This window comes from Grammomys surdaster, unplaced genomic scaffold, assembly GCF_004785775.1.
Source record: "Grammomys surdaster isolate TR1022 unplaced genomic scaffold, NIH_TR_1.0 1065, whole genome shotgun sequence".
In the NCBI taxonomy this organism is placed as follows: Eukaryota; Metazoa; Chordata; class Mammalia; order Rodentia; family Muridae; genus Grammomys; species Grammomys surdaster.
The window spans coordinates 37,745-46,260 of NW_021605484.1; the positions used below are offsets into that span (position 1 = coordinate 37,745).

The 8,516-nt window shown below is 45.2% G+C and overlaps 2 pseudogenes; one reads left to right on the forward strand and one right to left on the reverse strand.

Moving 5' to 3' along the window:
- Positions 1-87: 87 nt before the first annotated feature.
- On the forward strand, positions 88-2,878 carry LOC114634730 (annotated as a pseudogene).
- A 2,597-nt stretch (positions 2,879-5,475) lies between these two features.
- LOC114634724 lies at positions 5,476-6,120 on the reverse strand (annotated as a pseudogene).
- Positions 6,121-8,516: the final 2,396 nt, after the last annotated feature.

Consider the following 8,516-nt stretch of genomic DNA (forward strand, 5'->3'; position numbering starts at 1 on the left):
CCGCAGCAGCAGCAACAGCTGAAGCAGAAATCCAGAAAATCAGCGAAAAACCTGAAAAAAATAGAGATGACCCCTGTACCCCTGGGGCTCCTGGAATGCCGCCATGACTAACCTCCAAACCAGTAAGGATCCCCACCTCCGAGGTGTATCTCCCAACCCTAGTAAGATTCCAGTACTCTGTCAAAGATGCCCAGATCTTTCCTCAGTCGAGTCGCGCTCTCTGGATCAGGAGAACCAAGATCCGAGGAGACTAGCACAGAAGCCACCACTCAGTACTTAACATCCACTCACTGACACAGCAGACCTCAATTCGAAAACCTTGCACCAGACCCAAAAATCACAGATTGAGGACCACTCAGCTATAGAACACTTTGGAGGAACTCAAGCCTCTCTCTGGGAGATCAAATGTGAGGCTTGTGACTCATCCCCAGACAGAGGCCACAGGGCCTATAGAGTTTGTGGTGGACCCTGCAGCCCTGGCCACTATCCTGTCAGGTGAGTGTGGAGAGCTTTTGTTTGGATCGGCTTAGCAGGAATCTGACATTGGCCAAGGACAAGGAAATGGGCTTTAGGCAGTAGTCTGACATTGGGCCATGACAGGGAAGTAATTTCAGTCAGGAATCTAAATCTTAGGCTAGAACAAAGAAGTAGGCTTCAGGCATGAAAATAACTTTGGGCTAGTACAGGGAAGTAGGCTCAAATATTTTGGTCATCCTGATAAGCCCTTAGAAACAGTGTCAAGGGAGTGATCATGGGACTTTGCTTATTGCCTTGCTTGTTCTGTGACTATTTGCACTTTTGTATTGCTATTCCTCAATTTAGAACTGACCTAAATACTTACATGTAATTAAAATGGTATAAAAGCAAATTGGGAAAAAATAAACCCGCCTTCAGTCTCAGAATTGGCTGGGGTCATGCTGCAGTATATCGTCAAATTGTCTCTTTTGTTTAATCCTCACTCTTGCGCTGGAGAGCCTGTTGACTGATTGAGCTGGCTTGAACAGGTGAGGGAGTGAAGAGCTGTGTTCTGGGGTACTGGTCCAGTCTGGCTCAGAGAGTACTAGTTTGTGAGAGAAAGGCAGACAACCACCCAGAGGGGCTGGAGGGCAAGGTCTTCCACATACTTGGTTCCTAGAAACCCCACCCATCAAGTGAGTCCTGCCAGGGCTTCCTGCTTCTCAAGACTGGTGGGCCCAGGACTCCGAGACCGCACTTTGTCCCCACAGAGGCTAGAGGCTCTGAATCCACCTTCAGATTCCTCTCATCCCTCCACTCTCCCCAGTGTACAGGAGCCAAGAAGAGAGACCTGTGGGGGCAGCAGGGATGGATTCTGTACTGACAGCACAACCTGAGCAAGCCAGGCCTCAAGACTGCTCCTGAAGACCCCAGTACAGCCTGCTTCTTTATCCCTCAGAGGAGAACATGAAACTGTCCCTCACTCAGGTGGATGAGGAAGACCTCATTTGGATCTGGCTGAACGAGTACCATTAAAGAAAGTCTAACACACACCAGGACTGCATATTCATCTATGAAACGCTTTACCATTCGACAGAAAACACAATTCACGCCCCTCCAATCACTTTCTAGAGTTCAGCAGGCCCAGTGGCTGAGTGGCCTCTCCCTTCATTCCTCCCCTGAAGAGTCTGCCCTGCTCTGGGAGCAGATTGCTTTGAAGTTGTTTGACCAGGAGTTGCATCACCTTGCTGAAGGGATCTGGGAAACCATTTGTGGCAAGCACTTCTGGACCTCACCCCCAAGAGAATCCCCAGCCACCAGGAGCTAAAGATGCTTCACATCAGTATTTTGCAGCAGCTCTTGCAACAGGAGGTAGAGGGCCTGACCATGGGCAATTGTGCCCCTCTGAATGGAGGTTCTGCTTTAGATATGACTGAACTTCAGCCCCGATGGCTGAAATTTCTAGAACTCTGAATGCTCTGGAACACAATTCTGGAACTTCCTTTCTTGGACTGTCAAAACACTCAGGTGTGACAGAGCCCCTCCTTGCAGAAGAGTGTGTAGAGCCACAGCCCCACCTTGCAGAAAAGCATGGGGAACCACAGGCCTGCCCTGGGGAGGAGACTAAGGCGGCTCAGCGCTGATCTACCACAGAACTAAAACCCCCAGTGCCACACAGAGCTGAGTCAGAGCCTCCAGAGCCTTGCCTTCCAGCACTGTCCGGACCCCCTCTGCCTAGTTGTCAGGGACAGATTGAGCCCCCCTGAGGCCTGTCCTAGGATAGAGCTGTGAACATCGGCAGCCTGCGCTCAGGAAGCTGGAAACCCAGGGCCTAGCCCCCAGCACCAGTCAAGGGCCTCCAGCAACCACCAGCTTGACCTTCTTGTCACAAAGTCCAGTCTGTGTCAGCCCCCCTATCCACTCACTCCACTCTTTGAGATCCCCAACAGGCCATTCAGGTAAGGAACTGGCTGGGAAAGGATGTGAAGAAAAGGCTCTGTCTCTTTGGGAGTGGGCCCTGCCTTGCACCAGGCCATGCCATGCTTTCTTTCCACTGTATTTCTAAGTGGCTGTACTCAGGTTGGGGCGGGGGGGGGGGAGGGAGAGGGCAGCACCTGGAAGAAATGTAACTCCAGAGACCCCTCTGAATTCTCCATGGCCTTCAGGGCCCAGCAGTGTGGCCCCTTGAACCGTGGCTCTGAGGCCGCGCCTCAGAGCGTATCTTACCGCCACCCACTGCTTCCATGAGGCTCTCCTGGATGATGAATGCGCCTTCTACACTAGCCAAACCTCACCTCTGGGACCCACCCGGGTCTTCACCCACCGGGTCTGCACCCACCCTGTGGCCATGATGCTTAAATGGAAAGGTGCCCTGTGTTTCATTCCAGCTGGCCCTGTGGTCCCACAAGACTCTCCATCATGACTCCGGCCTTTACTGGGCTTCCGTTCTGCTACACTCACCCCTTCATTTAACCTTATTTATTGTTGACCTGCCCATTGGACAGGGAGCCAACGGCCCTTTATCCTTTAATAAAGTTTGTGTAAATTGTGTTTGAGAAAAAAAAAAAGAAGACAGAATGATCAAGATCTAAATACTCCCCAAATGCCTTATGCTAGTTAGTTTTAACTTCCAACCTGTTATAACTTAGCTTCAACTAGGAAGAATGTCTTTTTTTAAAAATTTATTTATTTATTTTATATGAATACACTGTAGCTGTCTTCAGACACACCAGAAGAGGGCATCAGATCTCATTACAGATGGTTGTGAGCTACCATGTGGTTGCTGGGATTTGAACTCAGGACCTCTGGAAGTGCAGTCAGTGCTCTTAACCACTGAGCCATCTCTCCAGCCCCGGAAGCATGTCTTGATAAGAAATTATCTAGATCAGATTGTCCCATAGGCATGCCTGTAGGGGATTGCTTTTGTTATTAATTGAGGGGTGAAGACCTACTCTGAATGTGGGTGGCATTTCATGTGCTGGGCCCTGGATTGTATAAAAATAGAGAAAATGCCAGGCATGGTGACACATACCTCTAATCCCAGTGCTTAGGAGTCAAAGGCAGGCACATTTCTATAACTTGGAGGGTAAGTCTGCTCTACATAGCTAGTTGTAGGTCAGCTGGGGTTACAAAGAGACATGCTACCTCAGACAACAACAACAACAACACAAAAGCAGCAGCAGCAACAACAGAATAGAGTAAGCTAGTTGAACAGTAAGCAACATATAAGCATACAGGAATCCATATGTTCCCCCCTTATTCCTGACTGTGGATGTGAGTTCCTGCCTTGACTTTCCCCAAACGATGGACTCTAACTTGGAGTTGTAATCCCCCAAAGCCCTTTCATCCCCAAGTTGCTTTCTGTCGGCACATTTCATCACAGCATCAGAAATGAAACTATTAAAAGCCGCATCTCTTAGTATTGTTCTCACAGATTAGGTTTCAATGTGTGAATTTTGGGAAGACACAAACAATTATGCCACAGCATTCACTATACCTAAGATTAAGACATCATTCTCAATAAAAGTTCTCTATCAAATAAAACAACACACTCATTCCTTCCCTGATAACCTCTGTTATATTTTATATCTTCAGGAATTGCCTATTTAAAGTACCTTATCATATAATTTTGTCCTACAGTGCCAGGCTTATTTCACTTAATATGATGTTTTCATGATTCATCCATGTTGTGGCATATATCAACATGCCATTTTTTTATAGCTGAGTAATATTCTTTTAGTAGTTATATTTATTTTGTCCATTTATGTGTTGGTTTGGAACATTATTTGCACATTTTATCTTTTGTGGCTAATACAGCTGTGAACATTAGCCTGCATGTATTTGTGGAGCTGTATAATTGAAAACCTTTTACATATAGTAAGTTTTATATAGGAAGGGAATTGCTGGCTCATTTTTAACTAGCTGAGTAACCATGGTACTATTTGCAAGTCACTACAGGTTTCTCTGTGTAACCCTGGCTGCAATGGAGCTCACTATGTAGACCATTGTAGAGGGATCATATCCAAAGACTTTCTAGGTCTGTGTGATCCAGCTGGAATGACATACCTTAATCTCTCTGGCTGGAATACAGACACACCTTTAGTACAGACCTTTAATTCCAAACGAGGTTAAGGTTAATTTGTAGAAGGAAGATATTTGAAAGTAGCATCTAATTGGTGGAGGGGAGTTCACTGAGTGCAGTTCAGTTGAGTTGAGACAGTGCAGTGAAGTTCAGTTTAGTATAGTCATTTAGTTCGTGGAATTCAGAGGTAGTTTTTTTCAACGAGATCAACTCATGAGAGGCCAAAGAGAAGCTAATTTGAATCAGTCAGTTTGGAGAGGAGTTTTGAGCCAGAACAGTTGAGTTTAACCAGCCAGCCAGAGTTCAGAAAGAACTAGAAAGGGCGAGCTTATTCAGCAGTAAGCCTCCAAGATGACAAATTATATCAGGTGAATAAATATTACTTTTATAGACCAAGCTAGTCTTAAACTCACAGGGATCAGCATGATTCTGTCTCCTTGCATTAAAGTTTTGGGATTAAAAGTATGCACCACCATGACTGCAGACTGAACTAATCTTAATGTCCTCAAGGATATGTACCATTTTATAAGGATATTCACCTTAATGGTTGGGAAGAAGAAATAGATCCTTATGACTTCGATTTGCATTTTCCCAATGAATAAGAACAATTTAAAAAATTCATGTGCTTCTTGAACATTTGCTTATTTTTCTTTGGAAAAATGTCTACTCAAAGCATTTTTTTTTCCTAAGAAGCTTGTTTGGATTTTATTGAAATTCAAAGTAATATCAGAGGAAGAGATCATAATTACAATTTTGACTACAACCAAATAGCAACCCAAGCAATTCCTGATCAGTCATGTGTGTATGAATTAACACAGCAGCCTTAGAAAACATGTTAGCCTCCCAATAAGCAGGGTCAAACTTAATCAAAACACTTAATTGTTGCAAAGTTCTAGAAGGCTGGCTTTGTGCGTATAATATATCCATAGCTGATTGTATTAACTGAAAACTTTATCTGAAGTTTCTACACATTTGGCATCATCAAAAGGCTTCCTCTGGCTGCCAGGCTGAAGAAACTTCTTCACTGTGGGGAGGTTGCTGACCCTGGTTCTCAGTGCCTTCAGCAGAGGGAAGCTGTCCATAACGCCTGGGTCCAGCTCTTCCTCATGGTAGAACATTTGAACCAGGTAAATATCCGCCCTGCTCAGCCTGTTGCCAACGAGATAATCTTGTCCATGGCTCTCCAACACCTTTTCATAAGCAGGGAAGTAGCAGTTCCTTGCTTTGTCCTTGATTGTGGCAAGTCTTGCCTGTTTCTCCTCAGAGGGAATGTAAGGGTAAAAAAGAACGATTTCATCCAGATCCGCCATACCTTCTGAATACATGTCAATGAGGGCTCTCTCCTTCAGGTCCTTCCCATAGAGGTTGTATTTGGAGGCAATGTAGTTGAGAATGGCTCTGGTCTGCACCAGCTTCATCCCGTCAATCTCCACCATGGGCACTTGCTGGAACATCAGACTCCCATCACTTCTTAACCTTGCCAGGTCATCCCGAGTTTTCAGAAATTGTTCTTCAAACTCTACTCCAGCTGCCTCCATTCTTCCCCTGAGCTCTAAGTAGTGAAGGACTGGCTTCCTCGCCATGGCAGCAATTGCTTAGGTTTTCTCGCTGGAGAATTGTCTTTGCTCCCAAGGCAGGAAAGAGCCACAAGTGGATAAGTCTATTCCTTAGCGTGGGGACCTTCCAGGGCGAGAGGGAGGACTACTCAAAGCATTTTATGCACAAATTTGTTACTCAAAGCAAAGCAATTGCATTCTTCAAGTTATTTTTGATGAGTTTTTGAAGATCTTTATATATATTAAATATTAACTCCTTATTGTACACAATATTTGCAAATATCTTGTACTATCTAGAACAGTGGTTTTCAACCTTCCTAATGCTTCAAATCTTTAATATAGTTCCTCATGTTGTGGTGACTCCCAAGCATAAAGTTATTTTTGTTGCTGCTTTATGACTGTAATTTTGCCACTGTTATGAATTGTAATGCAAGTATTTGTGGGTTTTTTTTCCAATGGTATTGAGGGGTAGCAACTCTCAGGTTGAAAAACACTGATCTGGAAGGATGCTTTTATTTTCTTGACAGCATTTTTTGATGCACATCAGTTCTTAATAGATTAATGGATCAGAATAAAGAACCCAGAAATAAACACATTTTAATAAAGCCAATTATTCCTTGATGAGGGAATCAGAAATACACAGATAATAAAGGGTAGCCTCCTCACTAAATAACATTGTGAAACTGGCAGGCAGAGGAGCTGCTGTGCTCTGGGTGGGACCAAGAGAAGCAGGGTGCTGGGGAGGGGATGAGGGGGGGATGGGGCCACACAGACACACACACACACACACACACACACACACACACACACACCGCTGCTCCCTGTAGGCACACTTCCACTATTGAGGTACACCGTGGCAGGCTCCAAGCTAGCTGAGAGGGCCCCTCATGGAAGGTAGCTATGGGGATGATGTTACCCATGGCACCTAACCACCCCGCCCCTAATGGTATAGCAGCAGCATTGCAGAATCCTAGGGTTGAGGGGTGTGGCACAGGAAATGTTGCATATGGAAGATCCACTCCCTGGTGCATATGGCCTGGGTCTTCCCAGAGTTGGGTTGCCTGGAAATGCAGGCCAAAGTGTCTGGTCTGACTTTCTCTTAACCCAGATTGAGACTTCAACACCTTTAAAGATAAGGAGAAACTCTTGGTCTATTGCCAATCTCAAGGTGGCTGGATGACAGGCCACTAATTTGGCCAATCAGGCAGCATCAGATACTAAGAAAAAAAAAACTCCAAAGGGTTGAGAGTACAGAGGAGAAGCAGATGAGGGCAGAGAAAAGGAGAATAGAGATAGATGAAAGAAAAGAAGCAGGAGATTCACGATCTGGCAATGTCTAAATCAGATGACTTCCAGAGAAAGAGATAAAGGGGGCCCCAATGATAGACAGTGCCCCCACTTAAACAACCCTAAAAATAGAAGAGAAACCCACCAGCTTCCTTATGGTGAACAGAGCTCAACATCCTGTCTTGCTAAAGCCTAAATATAAAGTCTCTTCTAAGAAATCCTGAGTTCAAGGGGCAACAGGAATTAACACTCAGAGTACTCAAAGAACACTGGACTTGGGAGTGGGCAGGGTTAGGAAAACACATTCTATACGTTCCTTGTAGATTCAGAGGGGAAGCCTATTCATGTCCTGACAATCACTCTAGCTAGTTGTCTGAGCCTCTCCTCACCTCAGAGGATGAAATTACTACTTGACCAAATTGCTTCCCCATCACTTGGGCAGAGACAGGAGGAGTTGGGATGACTAAACATCAGACCCCAATTTGGAGCTCATGCCAGGGGCAGAGCCTGTATAGGTCCAACATTACCCTATACCCCAAATTGCCAGGGAAGACATAGCCCCCCATATCAGGAGGCTATTAAATGTGGGGATCTTGAGATCATGTCAGTTGGCCTAGAACACTCCCCTCCTACCAGTCAAGAAGCCAGGAACTAAAGATTATAGACTTGTACAAAACTTAAGAAAGATAACAAATGAGTTATGGATATCCACCTAACAGTCCCTAATTCCTACACCCTCCTGAGTGCTGTTCCTCCTGAGCACCATTGGTACACCATGCTGGATTTAAAGGATGCTTTCTTCAGCTTACCCTTGGCACCCAACAGTCAGGACCTCTTTGAATGGCACGATCCCGAACATAGGATTAGCAGACAGCTGACTTGGACTCATCTGCCCCAAGGATTTAAAAACTTGTCTATCATCTTTGATGAAGACTTGAGTGAGTACAGAACCCAGCATTGACTGTTTTGCAATGTATATATAACAGAACCTGAGTCTTTTGCAATGTATAGATGACAGCAGAAACCAAATAAGAATGCCTAGAGGGGACCCAGGACCTCTTGGAGGCCCTTGGAAATTTGGACTATCAAGTCCCTGCTAAGAATGCCCAACTCTGCCAAGCACAGGTAATCTATCT